The following is a 20356-nucleotide window of genomic DNA, read 5'->3' as shown; positions in this document are numbered from 1 at the left end:
CAGCCGGCAGCAGCAACGGCACGAGTTTCCCTGGAGGGGAACAACCTGTGCCCGACTTTGCTCCCGCACCGGCAAAATTCACTTCTCGGCCGGGCGGGAAGCAAGCAAAGAGGTCCATATGCCAGTCTCAAGCGAGACTGGCTTGGAGCAGTCGCTAGCGGCCAGCGCGGAGGCAGCAGGACAGAGAGCAGGGACCAGCGCTGTAAGTACCTGGGGTACACAGCAGGGCTGGAAACGCTCAGCGAGTGCAGCGGCACTAATGGAGCTAGGAACTGGACGTCCGGGCCGAAAACCTTCTTCAAAAGGTAAGCACCGGGGTTGGTCCAAGGGGTCCCTAGGTACAGCCGGGTTTTACCGGCTGCGGAACTGCCGCGAAGGACCAGGGCCGTGAACTCCGGGGTCGGTCCGAGCGCCTCAAACCCAACACACAGGGAACGACGTGGGAGCACTCCGGAGCCGACACAGCCCCAAAGACCGACGCTACATGGGCCTGGGGCTGTGGAACAGGTAGGAGAATTCCTTACCTTTCTTATTCTTTCCAGGAAGGCTGACGAGCTGCCGTTTCTACAGCAGCAGTCAGCCAGCAACAGAAGTCGGCACCACTGTCTCCCAGAACGGGAGCGAGTGCCAACTTCACCCCATACGGGGTGAAGGGAAAAACAGAGCCAACAACCCACAAAACAGTGGGTTGTATTAGGGCTCTGGCACTTTTAAAATTAACGGAGAAGGACCAGCCCCATAAACACCGGGGTCGGTCCGAGCGGTTCAAACCCGACACGCAGGGAACAACGGAGAATGAAAAGTCGGGAACAGCAGGTAGGAGACTCTGCGTTTCCTTCCACTTACCTTTAGGTGCAGACATGGACTGGGTCCATGTAAGGTGCTGGCAGCGGCAGGAGCACTGGCAGTGGCAGGAGCAGCAGCGGCAGGAGCAGCAGCGGCAGGAGCGGCAGCGGCAGCCGGCAGCGGTAGGAGCAACATGGGCACATCGATTCCCGGAGGGGGAAAACATCTGTGCCCAACTTCGCTCCAGCACGGTGAGAAAATTCATTTCTCAGCAGCAGCAGTAACGGCCAGCGCCGAGGCCAAGGACTTTGCAGTGCAGTTGACTGGCTGCAATCTACCACAAGGGACCAGTAATGTGAGTACCAGGGTCGGTCCCAGCGGGGTTTTAGTTACAGTAATCGCTTCTCGGCCTTTTGGCTAAGATCAAGTGTAGTATCTGTTCTTATCAGTTTAATATCTGATACGTCCCTTATCTAGGGACCATATATTAAATAAAAACTATAGTAGCTGTTATTATCAGTTTAATGTCTTATATGTCCCTTATCTAAGGACCATATAAGTAAGAGTGCCCAGAATTGAGGGCATTAGAGTGGGGTTGACCGGCTGCAACGACCACAAGGGGCCAGTACCGTCAGTACGGGGGTCGGTCCCAGGGGTCTAAGATTAAGGAGCAGCCAGGAGTGCTGAGAGCGTTGAAGCCGGGTTAAAGAAATAGATGGAATCAGCTGTGCCAGTTATCCTCCACACCGGCCATATCCACTCCACGGAAGGAAGGACAAAGCTGGAGAAGGAGGACCGTGGAACAGCGGGCAGCCAGCAGTAGCCAGCGGCCCGTAGTGGGATCAGTTGTGCCCGATGTCAGCCCCGCACCGGCCAGATCCATGCGGCCGAGCAGTAAGGCTAGACACAAATCAAGCAAGGTAGTGGACTCAGGGGGTCCGACTTTGCATAAAACCGCCGGCAACCAGTGCCCGAGAGGGCTGGAGCGGGAAGAAGCGGTGTATGGAGCCTTGCTCCAACGTGATAAACCCACAGCAGTACCTCTTTGAGGGCTGCACAATGCTTCTACCCCATCAGAGGGGAGCACTGTGGGTCAGTTCTGGGTTGACTTGCAAGAGGGGTCCGCAGAACAAAAGACAAGTGGGCAGCAGTTAAACCCCACATGGGTACCCCGTGCGGGACCCTAGAGATCTCTAACTCTAAAAAAGAGTAGGCAGGACCCTGATGGGCCAGAGCCTGGTAATACAGCGTCCCATGATCCTAACACAGCAGGGACTCTGCTGGACATGGTGGCTGATTACTTTAACCAAGTCAAACATGGGTAGACTTGGATCCAGGATAGCAATAGTATTACTATATGTCTGGCCACAAACGCCAACAAGGCAAATTTACAGACACTGGCCAGACATCTGCCACCTGGCAACGGTGAGGCATTACAGGTGCCCGGTGTAAACCAATGCATTTGGCAGCAGATGGGGACGAACATCAGGAACCAGGACCTCAAGATCCACAGAACCTTAAAGGGATTGACGGAAGGCATCATAGCATACACCCGCACCCTGGACTAAACGTAGGTAACCAAAAGACCATCAAGACACACCAGCTCTGTTTAGTAATATGCAATATGACCTGAACTACACGTGGAAGGCGGCCATTCAGCCAGCACTGGGACCCCAAAATATGCTACCATTTGCAAATAAAGAACCGTGTGTGGACAAAGCCAAGACTGGGGCTCATCAAGGCCAGCGCAAGGGCCTATTTTGGAGCACGATACCAGCCACAGGCAAGGCCATAAAAAATGTGGCTCATACCAGTGGCAGTGCCAGAAATCAATATTACCCTGGAAGATGCGGAAGACTCAACCTCCCACATAACTCCGAACAAGAGATATCAAACCAGAACCTCCTTTTCAAAAAACCAAGGAAATAACACAACCACCGGTAACCATGGAGGTAGGTGGGTGGGGTTTTTTCTTCTGTTAAAATAGGGACCTACGATGGTAGGGGAGGTTGCAACACTACAGTTATGTATGGTATATAATCACTACAGATTCATATAATCTCAGCAGTATTCAGGGTTATCTGATAGGATTTACTCATCCCAATAACCACAGTACAACATACACCAGAAGGGCATTTTGTCCTTGCCTAAACCAATCAATTCTAAAACTAGCTTTGCATTGTTATGTAAACAAAGCCATAGGGTGATGTATTTCCCCCGTTCGGCCCCATCAATGGGGTACTAGGGAAAATTCAACTACACTCGGCATCTGGAATTCTCAGAGTACCCGACTGACCTTCAAAATCATGGTATTCGGTCATACAGGGGATGGTGTTACAACCATGTTCCCTAATGAACATAGGAAAAAAAAAAAAAAAAAAAAAAAAAAAAAAAAAATATGGATTTATCCAGTGACTGGAGGCAGTCATCCATGCCATAAGACTATGGATTTATTGATTTGTAGAGTCTAAAAGACCCACTACACGGCTTTCGGCTGTCATACAGGACGATGAATCTCATCTCATCTGCACTAAGACTGTCAACACGGAAGCAGTACCTTGGACACATCAAGAATGGGGCATATACTGCTTGGACAACAACCTCGACCAAAGGCCAAGAACTTTCTGGCCGTATTGGAATTTTAACAAGCCTCCATTATGATAATCGATGGAGCTACAGTGCCATCAATAGTGCCACAAGTGCGCTCTCCAATTACCTATCACAAGGAACGGAGCGGCACGAGGTGGGAACGCACCCCTGGTAAGAAAACCAGGTACTCCGAAATCTGGGACGTGAGTGTCGTTTCTCAATATGCTGAGGAGCTTGTAGCTCATAACAGCGTTGTCACTTCAGTAACAGACCAGGAAGATGGTTATGCTCATGGTGTTATTTACCGCACAACAAGTGCAGCCATTAAGCAAACTGCGCCTGGACTCCCTGATCATCTCACCGAGAAACTGGTGTTGTCATACAGGATTTAATAAAAGAAAACAGATCGGTTTCCTTGGGTCAAGTGTTTGAATTTATGGTACACCCATATGGCAAACGACTGTGTATAACAAGACACATCTAACAATACATAGAATATACTAAGAACATTCGAGGTCAGGAAATGGAGTTGTTTATCTCTTACAAGAAACCGCATGAAAGGGTTACGACTCAAACTATATTAAGGTGGCTCAAATAGGTCCTAAATATGACACTAATGTTTTAACTCTCATTCCACCAGGGCTGCAGCAACATCCACAGCAAAAATTGTACAGGTACCCACAGACCAAATCCTCAGAATGACAGGATGGTCATTCAAAAAGGGTTTTCCACAGGTTTTATAATAAACCAGTTATTTTTTGGAGCCATCATTTGTATTAAGAAAACATTTTATGTCCAACAAAATAATTGCCCGAAAGGTTACAGGGCTATGATTCTCAAATCTTAAAAAATGTTATATAATTTTTTCATTATACCACACAACTCTTTGTATAATTGTGTTTTAAAATTACTAATGATGCTCTCTCCCAATACCCAAGGCAGTTGTGAAGCATGGACTCGTTCCACGGCATGAGGTCACAGAGCTTTGAAATCTTCACGAAGTCACTCACGTGACTCCGAAGTAAAATAGTAAGATTAAACGAGAACTTACCAGTTTGAAGTTTGATCTGTATTTTATGAGGAGTTACGATGAGGGATTTCGTGCCCTCCGCTCCCACCCTCTTATGATCATATCAAAAACTGGTATCTCTTTGATAATCTTACTATGTTAGATCATTATAGGTTCCTGTGACCTCACACCGCTGCTTTGAAGAATGACACGCATGCGTGGAAGCGGGGTTCTTCACGAAATCCCTCATCGTAACTCCTCATAAAATACAGATCAAACTTCAAACTGGTAAGTTCTCGTTTAATCTTACTATTTTGCTACCATTCTCATTTGATATCAGATTCAGTTTCCATTTGGATTCTGACACAACTATGGGCGCATGAGAAAAATGATTGGATGATCAAAGAAATGTCACTACCCTTCCATCTACACTTCACGCTGCCTCGGCAAGGCCTCCAGCATAATTAAGGATGGGTCTCACACCGGACACTCCCTCTTCTCCCCTCCCCACCAGGCAAGAGGTACAGAAATGTGAAAACAAATAACTCCTAATTCCAGAACAGTTTCCTCCCAGCTGTCATCAGGCAACTGAAAGATCCTATCACCAACCAAAGAGGGATCCTGACCTCCCATCTACTGTAATTCATCGGAGACCCTTGGACTGTTGTTAATCGGACTTTACTGGACTGCATCTTGCACTAAACGTTATTCCCTTTATCCTGTATCAGCATGTTGTGGATAGCTGGATGGTAATCATGTACAGTCTTTCCGCTGACTGCGCATTTACCCTATCTATTCCTTCCGTGATCTTATACATTTCTATAAAATCACCATTCATCTTCCTGTGTTCCAAGGAATAAAGTCATAGTCTGCTCATCCTCTCCCTATAGCTCTGGCCCTCAAGTCCTGGCAACATCTTTGTAAAAAAACTCAATAAAAAACAAAAAGTTCAATGATATCCAAGAATTAAATTGGTTTAATGACTTAGACAAATAGGATCCAAATGCAGTAATGGATAAAGCTGAGAGTTTTGTGCCGGTAAATGAATAAGTTAATAACATCACCTTTCTATGAATAGTAATTGTGCTACCCTAATGGATCAGCTTTCTGTTATGAAAAAAATGCTTTCATATCATTATTTTTTCATAAGATCATAAGACTTAGGGGCAGAATTAAGCCTTAGTCCCACTTTCACGACCTAATTGGCGACCTCTGCCGAGTTTGCCCTTGACTCATACTCGCAGCATGGTCACCACGACGTCGTAGGTCACTCTTCCTCATGCTCATGAGTGGTCTCCGCTTACTCGTGGCCTCAGGTAGGTCGCGGCATATTTTCCAGTCTGATAAAAAATGTCCACGAGTGAAAAAAAGTCGGCATGAAAAAAATGGACACTTTTTACTCGTAGGTAGGTCGTGATGGTAGTCGTAGGTCGGTAACTGGCCCGAGAAAAAAATGCAAACATGACATCATTTTATCATGCGACCATTTTCCACTCATAGCTGGTCGTAGTTAGTCTTAGGTGAGGTCGTGGGGGGGGGGAAGAGTCGTGGGAGGTCGTAGACATAGTGGTAGGAGGTTGTAGGAGGTTGTAGGAGGTCTTTTACTTTGGCGAGTCAACACGACCTTGACATTTTTTTCAACTCGTCTAGGGTCTTCTAAACTCATGGATTAGGTTGTCCAAGTGGGACACGCCCTTTAGGCCATTGAGTGCTCGGCGATTCGATCACGACTGATCTATTTTTCCCTCTCAACCCGATTGTCCTGCTTTCTTCCCTTAACCTTAAACTCCCTTACTAATCAACACGCTATCAATCTCCTCTTTAAAATATAGTCAATGACTTGGTCCCCACTGCCATCTGTGGCAATAAATTCCACAGATTCACCACCCTCTGGCTAAATAAATTCCTTTCCATCTCCATTGTAAAGGCACTTCCTTTTATTCTGAGGATGTAGAAACATAGAAACATATAAAATAGGTGCAGGAGTAGGCCATTCGGCCCTTCGAGCCTGCACCGCCATTTGATATGATCATGGCTGATCATCCAACTCTGTATCCCATCCCTGCCTTCTCTCCATACCCCCTGATCCCTTTAGCCACAAGGGCCACATCTAACTCCCTCTTAAATATAGCCAATGAACTGGCCTCAACTACCTTCTGTGGCAGAGAATGCCACAGATTCACCACTCTGTGTCCTAGAGTCTTGCACTAATGGAAACATCCTCTCCACATTCACTCTATCCAGGCCTTTTACTTCAAAATCTACAAAGAGGACAAATTTTAAACCTTTTCAATCTGCCTGATAATTACTGTAAAGCCCGTTTTTGAGTCACAATGTAAAAAAAAGTATGGCATTTTAGACTTTTATTAATGAATCACATGAGAATTGTGATTTTAGCTGCTGCAAAAATCCAAAGTGAGATTACAATTATAAAGCTTGTTCAAAGTTTGAGATTAAGCATCTGCTGGGCTAATTATTTGTGGAAATTCCATCTGAAGAAATGAATGTTTTGTGGAAGGATCACTACTATTTGTATAAGGATGGGTAGCTGAAGAAAGTAGTACAACTATAGCTTGGTTTGTTCCTGTCCTTGTATCATCTAGGCACAGGTGGTTCTCAGAAGCTATTTGGTTGTTTTCCCCTAAATCAATGTCAATGGCTCCCATGTCATCAGGAAAGGTGACATTTTATTTCCATTAATGACCTAATAGGATAAATATTAGTGTTAATCTGAAGTTATGAGAGAAAGTTAAATCTCTCTCTCTCTGTCCTTCAATGAACCAGCTCAATAAAGCCAGGACTGATGTTTGGTATTAAAAAGGTGAATGTGTGAAAAAGGTGAAAAGTTGAGTATAAAGGCATTCCTCGGCTTATGTAAGGTTTATGTTACATTCCATGAATCCTTAAATGTCAGATTTTATGTAAACTGGAATAACCATCCCCCATCCCCAGTTGGAAATAGCACACTGAGACTGAAGGAGGGTCTCAACCTGAAATGTCGCCTATCCATGTTCTCCAGAGATGCTGCCTGGCCCATTGATACTCCAGCACTTTGTGTCTGTCACTGAGGATACAAACTGTCTCAACTGCATCTGGCTGCATCTGGGGCACTTTCTGCAATGCGTGGACTTCTGGGTAAGCACTGCCGCCAATGCCGGCTTGTTTCCAATGTAAACTTGCGTGATCATATAGCGTTTTGAAAATTACAAACACTGTAATTTTGTATTACAGCTCCTTGGTTGTTCACATAAGTACGACTTTACTTAAGGCACCTATTACATGAGTCGGAGAGTGTCTGTAATTAACCTTGTGATGCAATTCATTTCTTATGTTTGTTATGAATTCATACCGTATTTGGTTTCTGCTAAAAACCTGTCCCATTCTGAGGAAGGGTGTGGAGACGTTAACTGTAAAAATGTAAAGATCTGAGAAACAACATTCAGCTCTTTAATCAAGTTGAATGTAAAAGGAAAAGAAAACTAGCGTGAAAAGGACCTGTAACGACCTCCTAACTGCATGAGGCATTCAGCTAATAGACATGATTATCAACATAGCTAATGTTGTCAATGTGGGCACACACTGAAATCAGACAAACTATAACTTCAGTTCAGTCTGTATCAGTGCTTGTACTCAAAATTAAATCATCTTTGCCTGCCCTTTTCCTATGTTCTGAAGAAATTGTTATTCAAATCCATTTAATGTTCTTAAAATCATATTATGGACAATGCTTCATTTGTCATCTAACAAAGCATTCCACATCCCAGTAATCCACTGTCTGAAAAAGTATTTATTTGTGGAAATCCCATCTCTGTCTTTTATCAGGTGCTATTACTGAGCCTATGCCCTATATACATTTATTATTAATGGCAGTAACCTTTCACCTTAATAACATTTAATTGGGAAAAATCATGGCAGATGGAATACACTGAGGAGAAAACAGAAGATTATTCAATTTGGTAGGAAGCATTAAATCGTTTTTTAATGTCAAGATATATTGTTGCACATCGGTCGGTATTGGATAGTGCTGGTTCATGAAATGTGGGAAGTTAACAGAAAGGAATTGGAAAGGCAAATCATTTTTGCTAGCTTTTACTCTGAGGAGTTTGCCAAGAATATGGCATCTTGTAAAATTGTGCATAGCTTTGGTAAGACAATGCTTGGAGTAAGATGTGCAATATGGTCTCCTTCAACATTGACCTATTAGATTGAATCCTAGGATCAATGATTTGTCTAAAGGGAACAATTGAATATGACGGGCATTTATTCATAGTTCAGAAGAACGAAACATGGTCTCACTGAAACATATAATATTCTGAAAGAGATGGTTGAAGCAGATACAGAAAGGTTGTTACCTCTGTCTTGAAAGCCTCAAACTAATGTATCTCAGAATCACAGAAAAATATTTGACACATAAGGTCATTCAGCCCACTTTGTCCGTGCTAGTTGAAAAAAGATTACTTGATTATGTAGTTTATTTCGAGATACAGTGTGGAAATATGCCTCTCGGTCCACCGTCTCTGCACCGACCACTGATCACCCATACGATATGTTATCCCACTTTTGTATCCTACACGCTAGGGGCAAAACTTCAGGGGCCAATTGGCCAACTGAACCTCTTTGGGATGTGGGAGGAAACCAGAGCACCCGAAGGATACCCACGCGGAAAACATGCAAACTCCACACAGACGGCACCTGGTTCTTTGGCACCATGAATGTGGGAGAAAATCGAATAACCGGGAGAAAAGCCACGTGGTCACAGGGAGAACCTACAAACCCCGTACCGACAGCAGCCGTAGTCAGGATCAAACCATAGGTCTCAGGTGCTGTGAGGCAGCAACTCTACCGCTGTACCAACATGCCACCCAACTTGGAACCCATCTTCTGACAGATTCAGAGAGAGGTTTATGAAACAGTTGGGAAGGCAAAACACAACTTTGTAATTAAATGATCGACGGTAAAGAAGAATACAAGAAAATAGAAGCAAGAAGTGGCTGCGAGACCCTTCGTGCTTGCCCTGCCATTCAGCTTGATCATGGTTGACTAATGCTCATTTCTTCAACTCGACGGTGCAGACTTGAAACATCACCTATCCATTTTCACCAGAGATGCTGCCTAACCCACTGAGTTACTCCAGCACTTTGCATTTTTTTCCTCAAATCCTCTTCTGCACCCTCAACCATAATTTCCTTGATCTTTCAAATATTTATCTATCTACACCTTAACTAAATTATTCCACATAAGAAAAAGAATGTATGAATTTAGGATAATTAAAAGAAAGAACTGGTTAAGATTATAGAGATAAATCTCAGAAATATTAAATTTTAATTCAGTATTCATATCAAATGGACGTGACATTAGAAGATGACATGACATGATATAAGGCCTTAAATAATGGATTCATTCGTAAAATAATGTATAATTTTAAGATCAATTTAATCTTTTTTTTAATATTTAAAATGAAGAGAAATATTAAATAATCAAACATGAATATTAGTCCAGACCAGGATTAGTCTGGCAAAAATCCATGAAAATTATAGCCAAAATCCTATAATTCAAAATAAATAATTTATTATAAAGATGTTTTACTATCAGAACGGGTGGCAAATTGGTGCAGTAGTATTGTTGCCTCACAGCACCACACACCCGGGTTCGATCCTGACTACAGGTGCTGGGTTTTCTCTGGGTGCTCGGGTTTCCTCTTACATCCCAAAGACATGCAGGTTAATTGGCTTCTGTAAATTCTCCCCTGTGTGTAGGATAGAACTAGTATGCAGGTGACCGTGGTCAGCACTGACTTGGTGGGCCAAAGGGCCTGTTTCCACGCTGTATTTCCAAACTAATCTAAAATCAGAAGCTGATAGCTGACATAAAATCTACGATTAAGAGGGAAAACAGAACCGTATATAATTAGATATTGGTTTGGGGTTGTTATTGCCATGTGCACTGAGGTACAGTAAAAACACTTTGTTTTCTCTGCTATCCAAAAATGCAGAGCTCATAATAATCATCTCGGACCAGATTAAAGACAGACTCAACGTGCACTGCCTCTAAATATATATTTTTTTCTTTCTTTATAAATGAAGTTGACGTCAGGAGTTTGTCCCATATTAAATAGTGGGATGGGGGGAGGCAAACTGGAGATATAAGGATGGAGTTAAAGGGAAAGAGAGTATAAGAAAAGTTAAAAAAAAAGACACCAGAATTAACGGGACAGAAAGCTCAGGAAAGGATAGGAGAGTATGGCCAAGTGAAATAGGAATCGATGTGATGGGTGATGTGTCAATGTGAGGGGAGTAATGGATTAAAAGTATAATATATGAATGCACAAAGTATAAGAAATAAAGTGGATCAGCTTGAGGCTCAGTTAGAAATTGGCAAGTATGATGTTGTGGGAATGATAGAGACATGGCTGCAAGAGGACCAGGGCTGGGAACTGAATATTCAGGGGTATACGTCCTATCGAAAAGACAGACAGGTGGACAGGGTGGGGTAGCTCTGTTGGTAAGGAATTAAATTCAGTCTCTTGCGTGGGGTGATATAGAATCAGGAGATGTAAAGTCAGTATGGATAGAACTGAGGAATTGTAAGGAATTTATTAAAAATACCCTGATGGGAGTTATCTACAGCCTGGATATAGGATGCAAGTTGAATCAAGAGTTAAAATTGGCATGTCGCAAAGGTAATGCTACGGTTGTTATGGGAAATTTCAACATGCAGGTAGACTGGGAAAATCAGTTTGGTGCTGGACCCCAAGAAAGGGAGTTTGTGGAGTGCCTCCGTGATGGATTCTTAAAGCGGCTTGTACTGGAGCCTACCAGGAAAAAGGCAATTCTGGATTTAGTGTTGTGTAATGAACCAGATTTGGTAAGGGAGCTCGAGGTAAAGGAGCCATTAGGAGATAGTGACCATAATATGATGTTTTAATCTATAATTTGAGAGGGAGAAGGGAAATCAGAAGTGTCAGTATTACAGTTGAACAAAGGGGACTATGGAGCCACGAGGGAGGAGCTGGTCAAAGTTGACTGGAAAGATACCCTAGCAGGGATGACAGTGGAACAACAATGGCAGGTATTTCTGGGAATAATACAGAAGGTGCAGGATCAGTTCATTCCAAAGAGGAAGAAAGATTCCAAGGGGAGTAAGGGGTGACCGTGGCTGACAAGAGAAGTCAAGGACAGTATAAAAATAAAAGAGAAGTATAACATAGCAAAGATGAGCAGGAAGCCTGAGGATTGTGAGACTTTTAAAGAGCAACAGTAGATAACTAAAAAGGCAATACGGGGAAAAAAGATGAAGTACAAAGGTACGGTAAGCTAGCTAGGAATATAAAGGAGGATAGTAAAAACTTCTTTAGGAATGTGAAGAGGAAATAATTAGTTAAGACCAAAGTTGGACCCTTGATTATTATGGGGAGAAAAAGAAATGGCTTACAGGTCATTTGGATCCGTCTTCACCAAGGAGGACACAAACAATCTCCCTGATGTGCTAGTGACCAGAGGATCTAGGGTGACTGAGGAAATGAACAAAATTTACATTAAGCAGGAAATGGTGTTGGGTAGACTGATGGGACTGAAGAAGAGATGGTTGATAAATCCCCAGGACCTGATGGTCTGCATCCCAGAATACTTAAGAAAGTGGCTATAGAAATCATGGACGCAATGGTGATCATTTTCCAATGTTCTACAGATTCAAGATCAGTTCCTGTGGATTGGAGGGTAGCTAATGTTATCCCACTTTTTATGAAAGGCGGGAGAGAGACCAGTTAGCCTGATATCAGTGGAGGGGAAGATGCCGGAGTCAATTATAAAAGATGAAATAGCGGCACACTTGGATAGCAGTAAGAAGATTGATCCGAGTCAGCAAGGATTTACGATGGGGAGATCATGCTTGACTAATCCTCTGGAATTTTTTGAGGATGGACCTAGAAAAATGGACAAGGGAGAGCCTGTGGATGTAGTGTACCTGGATTTTCCGAAGGCATTTGATAAGAACCCACATAGGAAATTAGTGGGCAAAATTAGAGCGCAATTAGAGCACATGGTATTGGGGGGTAGGGTACTGACATGGATAGAAAATTGGTTGGCAGACCAATTAACTGGTCCCTTTCAGAATGGCAGGCAGTGACTAATGGGGTACCACAAGGCTCGGTGCTGGGACCATAGCAATTAACAATATACATCAATGATCTAGATGAAGGGTTTAAAAGTAACATTAGCAAATTTGCAGATGACTCAAAGATGGGTGGCAGTGTGAAGTGTGAGGAGGATGGTATGAGGATGCAGGGTGACTTGGACAAGTTGGGTGAATGGGCAGATGCATGGCAGATGCAGTTTAATGTGGATAAATGTGTGGTTATCCACTTTGGTGGCAAAAATAGGAAGGCAGATTATAATCTGAATGGTGTCAAGTTGGGAAAAAGGGAAGTACAAAGAGATCTGGGGGTCCTTGTTTATCAGTTACTGAAAGTAAGCATGCAGGTACAGCAGGCAGTGAAGAAAGCAAATGGCACGTTGGCCTTCATAACAAGAGGAGTTGAGTATGAGAGCAAAGAGGTCCTTCTGCAGTTGTACAAGCCCCTGGTGATACCACACCAGGAGTATTGTGAGCAGTTTTGCGAAAAGGACATTTTTGCTATTGAGGGAGTGCAGCATAGGTTCACCAGGTTAATTCCCGGGATGGGTGGACTGTCATATGTTGATAGAATGGAGTGGCTGGGCTCGTATACTCTGGAATTTAGAAAGATGAGAGGGAATCTTATTGAAACATAGAAGATTATTAAGGGATTGGACATGCTCGAGACAGGAAACATGTTCCTGATGTTAGGGAAATCCAGAACTAGGGGCCACAGTTTAAAAATAAGGTTTAGGCCATTTAGAACGGAGATGAGGAAACAGTTTTTCACCCAGAGAGTTGTGAATCTGTGGAATTCTCTGCCTCAGAAGGTAGTGGTGGCCAATTCTCTGGATGCTTTCAAGAGAGAGTTCTTAAAAATAGCGGTCAGGGGATATGGTGAGAAGGCAGTGAGAGGCGGTGCTGGCTCGAAGGGCCAAATGGCCTACTCCTGCACCTATTTTCTATTGTCTATCAAGATAAAAACACATAATGCAAGTTTATACTGGACCGGAAGACTGTAAACACAAAGAACTGCAGATACTAGTTAATACATAAAAGGACATAAAGTGCAGGAGTAACGCACCAGGTCAGGCAGCATCACTGGAGAACATGGATAGGTGACATTTCCGGTCGGGACCCTTCCTCAGACTGATTTTTCTAGCTGACGTAAAAATGCTGCATCAATGTCACATGTGAACTTCAAAACACACTAGACACAAAACGTTACCTATCCAGGTTCTCCAGAGATGCTTCCTGACCCACTGAGTTACTCCAGCAATTTTTGTCCTTTTCTGAAAGTGGAGAATATAGCCACAAGGTGAAATAATCCAATATTGGCAGATCTTAAGTTAAATAAGGTTAATTAACTTTTATTCTCACTAAAAACTCTCAATGGATGCGAGAGCATCAGCGGTCTATTGCATTCACTGTGTAATAGTCTTTTCCTTTGAAGACAATGAAACTTAAGTATTGTAGTTGAGCACAAAGGGCACCTGATAGTTTAGCATTCATTTACCGTTGACAATCAAAATCAATTTCCACCCTATATTTGGTCTGCACATGAGTGGGAGTTGACATAAGGTCAATATTACATGTAGGACCTCACAAGCGGTGTGCCGGATTATCCGTTTCCTTAACCGATGACAGTAACGTATGATTAAAGAACCATAATGAATAAAGCATGCAAGAAGATTAATTAGACCTGGATGGACAGGAAGCAAAATTTAGAATGAGATTGCAAGTGTGAAAGGCGACGAGAGAAAAATACAAATGGATTAAAGTGGAACTATTCAAGTAGGCAATTAGATCAACTGAGGAGTTAGTTATATTCAGGAATTGTTACATCCATTCCTGAGAGGTTAATGAATAAACAGCGGATAAAGTGCAAAACATACAAACGTCCTTCACCTCATAAATATCAAGTCTGAAGAAGGGTCCCAATCGGAAACATCACCTATCCAGCTTCTCCAGTGATGCTGCCTCACCCGCTGAGTTACTCCAGCATTTTGTGTCTACCAAGTTATGTCGTTGTGCAAAGTCTATAATGACATGTAAAGATCAAAAATGTACAGAAGAAGACTATTGTGTCGTGTAACGAACTATCCAACCTAATCTTATCTTCCCACTCCAAGTCTTTAGCCCTACAGTTGACAGACCTTCCAAGAACATTTGAACCCCATCTTTTCCTCTCTATCTCCCAATCCTTTGACCAATTACATTAAATACAGATCCATGGGTTTTTGACCATTCTATTCAGGGAAATTAAAATCCTTCCTATCTGTTTCTCGGCCCTCCGAATTCACTCACCCCAATTAACTTTCCCAATGGCCTCCTCTATCAAAGAAAACATCCACAACTGCAAAATCTCCAATTTTTCCTTACACCTTCAATTATATAACACTGGCAATGTCCTTGTTAATTTCCACTCTACCCTTCATAGCCATCACCTTTTCTGTAAGGTTCTTCAGCTAGTATCTAACTGGTGTTCTATATAATTCTAACATCATCCTCTTGCTCTTAAATGTTTAGACTCTGCTAAGGAAAACCATCCATATGCTTTGTTGTGCTCCTCATTGATCTGTTCAGATACTTACAGGGATCATTGGACATGTTCTCCCTTTTCCTCTCATTCCCCTGCCTTGTTATACCGCTCCAAGCATTTTATCTTTGTCAGCTGTAAATACCCTTGATAAATGTTCATACTAAGCAGACCATCTATATCTTCCGGCCGTCTAAAGCTTTTCTCTTCTTAACTACACAGCCAATTTCTGCATCATCTGTAAACTCTTCCCTATTTTTAACTCTAAATTATTTATGCCACAAAAATCTAGTGACTAAGAACTGAGCCCTGTGGAGTCTCTTTGGGAACATCTTTTCACAAGTTCATCTACCATAATGATTGGTAACTGTAAATGCCTATGGCAGGGAATAATTCATATTAACATAAGAGATCTAAAAGTTTCAGTATCACCAAAAAATTCAATGAGCAACTTTATTATGAACACACTTTTTTATTGGTTTTAATGAGATTAAAAGCAAATTTGTGAGAATCAGACAAATCTCTAAAATGCTTCAAATTACTAGCTTTTAAAAAAGATTAACAAAGCTAGTTATTAATAATACAATGCCCTTCAGGCAATAGATCAGATTTAAACCTCTTACCTTTCCGGATCAAATGTATTTTTTCAAAAAAAGACCAATAGAACACAATAATGATATTTCAAAAGCCTAGAAATGACTGTGAAGTGTTTTGGGGAGTACTCAAGATGCAAAAGGTGCCATGTAAATTCAAGACTTTTAGAGACAGAGTGTGGAAACAGGTGCTTCGGCCCACAGAGTGCGCCGACCACCACTACCCTACACACTAGCGACAATTTTCAGAAGCTAATTAACCTGCAGAGTTGTACATCTTTGGAGTGTGGGAGGAAACAGGAGTACCTCGAGAAAACCCATGCGGTCGGTCACAGGGAGAATATACAAATTCCGTACAGTCAGGATCGAACACGGGTCGCTGGCCCTGTAAAGGGACTGTCCCACTTTCACGACCTAATTCATGACCTTTTTGACTCATGGACATTTTTCATCACCCTAGAAAAAGGCCCCGACCTACCTGATGCCACAAGTACCTACGACTAGCAACACAACCTACCCATGACCTACCTACAACCTACCTATGACTTCCTACGACCTTGTGACGACCATGCTGCGAGTATGTCAAGGGCAAACGCGGCAGAGGTCATGAAGTAGGTCTTGTAAAGTGGGACAGGCCCTTAAGACAGTAACTCTACTCCTATGTCACTGGGCCCTCAGGCTTATTTTTATTTCACAGAGATATCTTTGTCTTTTTAATAAACCCCCCCCCCCCCCCCCCCCTTATAACTCTTAACCCCCTGTGAGCATTTGAAGGCACTGGGCCTGTATTTGCTGGAGTTTAAAAGATGATGAGGTGGGGGTAGGGGAGGGGGGGGGGGGGGACGGGGGGGGGGGGGGGGGGGGGGGGGGGGGGCCTCATTGAAACTTAACAAATACTGAAAGATGTGGAAAGAGTAAATGTGGAGAGGATGTTTCTACTAGTGGGAGAGTCTAAGACCAGAGCCTCAGAATAAAAGGATGTACCTTTAGAAAGGAGATGAGGAGGAATTTCTTTAGTCAGAGGGTGGTGAATCTGTGGAATTCATTGCCACAGACAGCTGTGGAGGCCAAGTCAATTGATATTTTTACGGCGGAGATTGACAGGTTCTTGATTAGTAAGGGTATCAGGGGTTATGGGGAGAAGGCAGGAGAATGGGGTAGAGAAGGAAAGATAGATCAGTCATGAACGAATGGTGGAGTAGATTTGATGGGCTGAATGGCCTAATTTTGCTCCTAGATCTTATGAACATGACTGAGAGACTCAAGTTCTCTGCAATTGGCAACCAACTGCAGAATCAGTCAGTAAATCATGAAAGCCCAAGTTACACATCTAAGAAGTTCGAGGTAATCAATGCTTCAGTCCACTTCTCAAAACCGTTTGCTCTAACTGTTAATCAATGGCAATACTTTAGGATCTTCTTATCTGATCACCATTCAGATACCTTTGAATGTCCCTTGAGCTGAAGTGCAGTGAACAGCCCCATTTTCTCATAATTTCTTTAGCTCTGAAAGGAACCTAGCCACACTGAAAGGTAGGCAATTCTTGACGCTTGCTAAGATGCTTGTCAATGCAAGTGATGGGTTGAACCAATTGACACTGCGAGCTCACTATTGTCCTGAGCCTTATCTATAACTGCACGGAGAATATGTTAGCCAGTTAGACAGGAGTTTATTTAAACCCACTTCCTTTGAGAAAATCTTTGAGTTATTTCAGATGTTAACTCCTTATGTACTAATTTAGCAGTAAGGAATGTGCCGACCAGTGATCACCCCGTACACTAATACTATCCTACACATGAGGGAAAATGTACAAATGTTCCTAATGCCAGGATTTCATTTTGAGGCAGATATGATTGTAGCATTTAAGAGGCTTTTAGACTTTGGAGATACAGCGCAGAAACAGTCCTTTCCGTGCCAACCAGCGATCACCCCGTACACAAGCACTATCCTACACACTAGGGACTATTTACAATTCTTACTGAAGCCAATTAACCTACAAACCTGTATGTCTTTGGAGTGTGGGAGTAAACCAGAGTAACCAGAGAAAACCCACACGGTCCACAGGTATTTCACTGGTTGTAAAGCTGGCTTGACAAAAAAGCACAACATAAATGCATTTCTTCCTATCTTTAATTTCTTCCGATCATAAGATAAACATTCCAATCTGCAAACTTCATGCTCTGGCGGCAATTAATCTTTCATCTAATTTACAATATCTTACATGAAATTAAGTGCTGATGGGAACACATTCAATATAGTTGCACCTTGAGCACACAGTAATATACGCTCTCTAATAGTTTATGCATTATCATCCTATAAAATTTCACATCATCCGGTTACCCTATAAGAGGGTAAGTTACCAGCGCTAACTTAAAAATTGTTCCTGTTCAACTAGCCATCACAGTTGGTGGCACAGTGAAGCAGCGGTAGGGCTGCTGCCTCACAGCACCAGAGACCTGGGTTCATTCTTGACCTCGCAAGCTGTCTGTGTGGAGTTTGCACATTCTGCCTCTGTCACACAGGTTTCCTCCGGGTGCTTCAGTTTCCTTTCACACCCCAAAGATGTGCGGGTTTGTAGGCTAATTGGCCTCTGTTAAACAACACTCACCTTATGTGCAGGGAGTGGATGAAAATGTGGTATAACATGGAGCTAGTTTGAATGATTGATAATTGGCCGGCATGGACATAGTGGGCTAAAGTGCCGCTTCCATGCTGTATTTCTGAACTAAACTGTGAAGATGAAAATAAAAGTGACTTCTACAAATTGAGTATCAAAAGATATTTGGAGTTCTGCATGCTGTTCTAGTGTGTCCAATACATGAAGGGTGTGGAGGCTTTGCAATGGGTGCAGAGGAGGTTTACTAGAATGATGGCTGGTTTAGGGGGTATTAGCTTCAGAGAGAGGTGGGACAGAATTGGATTGTTTTCTCTTGAATGCGGAGGTTGAGAAGAGACCTGATCAGATATATCAAATTATGAGAGGCATAGATAGGGCTGACAGTCACACCTTTTTTCTAGGATGGAAATATCTAATACCAGAGAGCATTCTTTAAGGTGAGAGGGGCAAAGTTTAAAGGAGATGTGCTGGACAATGTTGCAGAGGGTGGTGAGTGCCTGGATTGTGTTGCCAGTGGGTGGCGGTTGAGGCATATATGTTAGTGGCATTTAGAAGACTTTTGGATAGGCACATGGATTTGCAAGAATGGGGGAATATTGGTTATGGCAGAGGAGATTAGTTTAACTTTGCATCTTATTCAGCATGGACTTTGTGGGCCAAAGGACCTCTACCTGTGCTATACTGTTCAACCGTATGTTCGACTAAATCTTCCAATACAGTGCCTTTATAGGAGCCTTTTCAATAACTACAAATGCTCAGCAGAGTATGCTTCATAAAGCACAATTTAAATTAATGAAAAATGATCAACCCTTCACATGTATGGCCTGTATCCAATTAATGTTACTTAAAAATAATATTTAATTTATTATATTGTTTACAGAATACAATGTTTACATATGTTGTGCTGCTGCAAGCAAGAATGTCACTGTTCTGTTTGGGACATATGACAATAAAACACTCTTGACTCCAAAGACCAGCTAGTTATGATTATTAACAGGCTGTAGAAATGGTGGTCGCTGCAGAGATGAAGCTAACGCGATGGGGATTCTGCCAGGATTCATTGCAGGCTGTTGCCATCAAGCTACCGTTGCCTAAGAAGGACTTTCGGATTCTATTTTCATTCAATGATCTATTTTCATTCTGATTTCGCCACCAAAAGACGCCTGTGGTATAACATTTCTAATTTACACAATTACAGTATAGGCAGAAATATCAGGCTGTTAGTTGGAAGTAACAGTCCTTTTAGAATTGTAAATGCTGGGAGATAAATCGCTCCATGTTTAAACTAATCGGTATGCAAAACCACGGGGGCAGGTCGTTGAATAATTTTAAAGAAACCTGAACAGTTTTATTTTATAATTTATTAGCAAACCCTCTGTAGTATTTGCTCTCAGATGCTCTGGAATCTGGAGTGTTCTATTGAATATTTACACTGTTCCCATGGCAAATACATTGCTGTAACATGAACTGACACACGGATAAAGCACACACTATCTGGCACTAAAACATAAGGACTCTCACGAGTGTGATGGCCAAACCTCCCTACGCTTTGCATCTGGGAAACCTTTATTTCCTAGATGCAAACATCAGCCAGAAGAAGAAGCACTATAATTAAAAATGTCCACCTGTTTATTTTGCCTAGAAATGTCTATGAACATTCTATATCATTCACAACATAAGGTCAAAGTAAACCGTTTGTGTGGGTACAGTGCAGCGCCAGAACAGGCCCTTTGGCCCATAATACCTTCATGTATAGCAAACCGTAAGGACAAAATATTATTTATTTAAAGAAAAGCCGGAAACTTGAATCAATTTGTACTTTCAAAAAAAAAAGCATATTTCTATTTCAGTTATAATCCATATTCATACATTCCCTGCATATCCATGTGCCTATCCAAAAGCCGATCCAATATTTTGGGGATCTTGTTTAGAAAAATTCAGTGGTGCAGCGGTAGAGTTGCCTTACAGCGCCAGAGACCAGGGTTCGATCCTGAGTACGGGTGCTGTCTGTACGAAGTTTGTACGTTCTCCCTGTGACCGCGTGGGTGTTCTGTGTGTGTTCCTGTTTCCTGCCACATTCCAAAGACGTACAGATTTGTCTGTTAATTGGC

General features: G+C 42.6%; 1 protein-coding gene and 1 pseudogene across 2 annotated transcripts in view; one reads left to right on the top strand and one right to left on the bottom strand.

Moving 5' to 3' along the window:
• Positions 1–20356, bottom strand: part of kcnj3a (potassium inwardly rectifying channel subfamily J member 3a) — a 120147-nt gene that overhangs the window by 8502 nt on the left and 91289 nt on the right. The gene's annotated exons all lie outside the window — the stretch shown is intronic.
• On the top strand, positions 1184–1350 carry LOC129699193 (U2 spliceosomal RNA; annotated as a pseudogene).

The sequence above is a fragment of the Leucoraja erinacea genome, chromosome 7, assembly GCF_028641065.1.
Source record: "Leucoraja erinacea ecotype New England chromosome 7, Leri_hhj_1, whole genome shotgun sequence".
Lineage (NCBI taxonomy): Eukaryota > Metazoa > Chordata > Chondrichthyes > Rajiformes > Rajidae > Leucoraja > Leucoraja erinaceus.
Note: the sequence above shows the minus strand (reverse complement) of the source record. Positions and strands in the feature narration are given on the sequence as shown.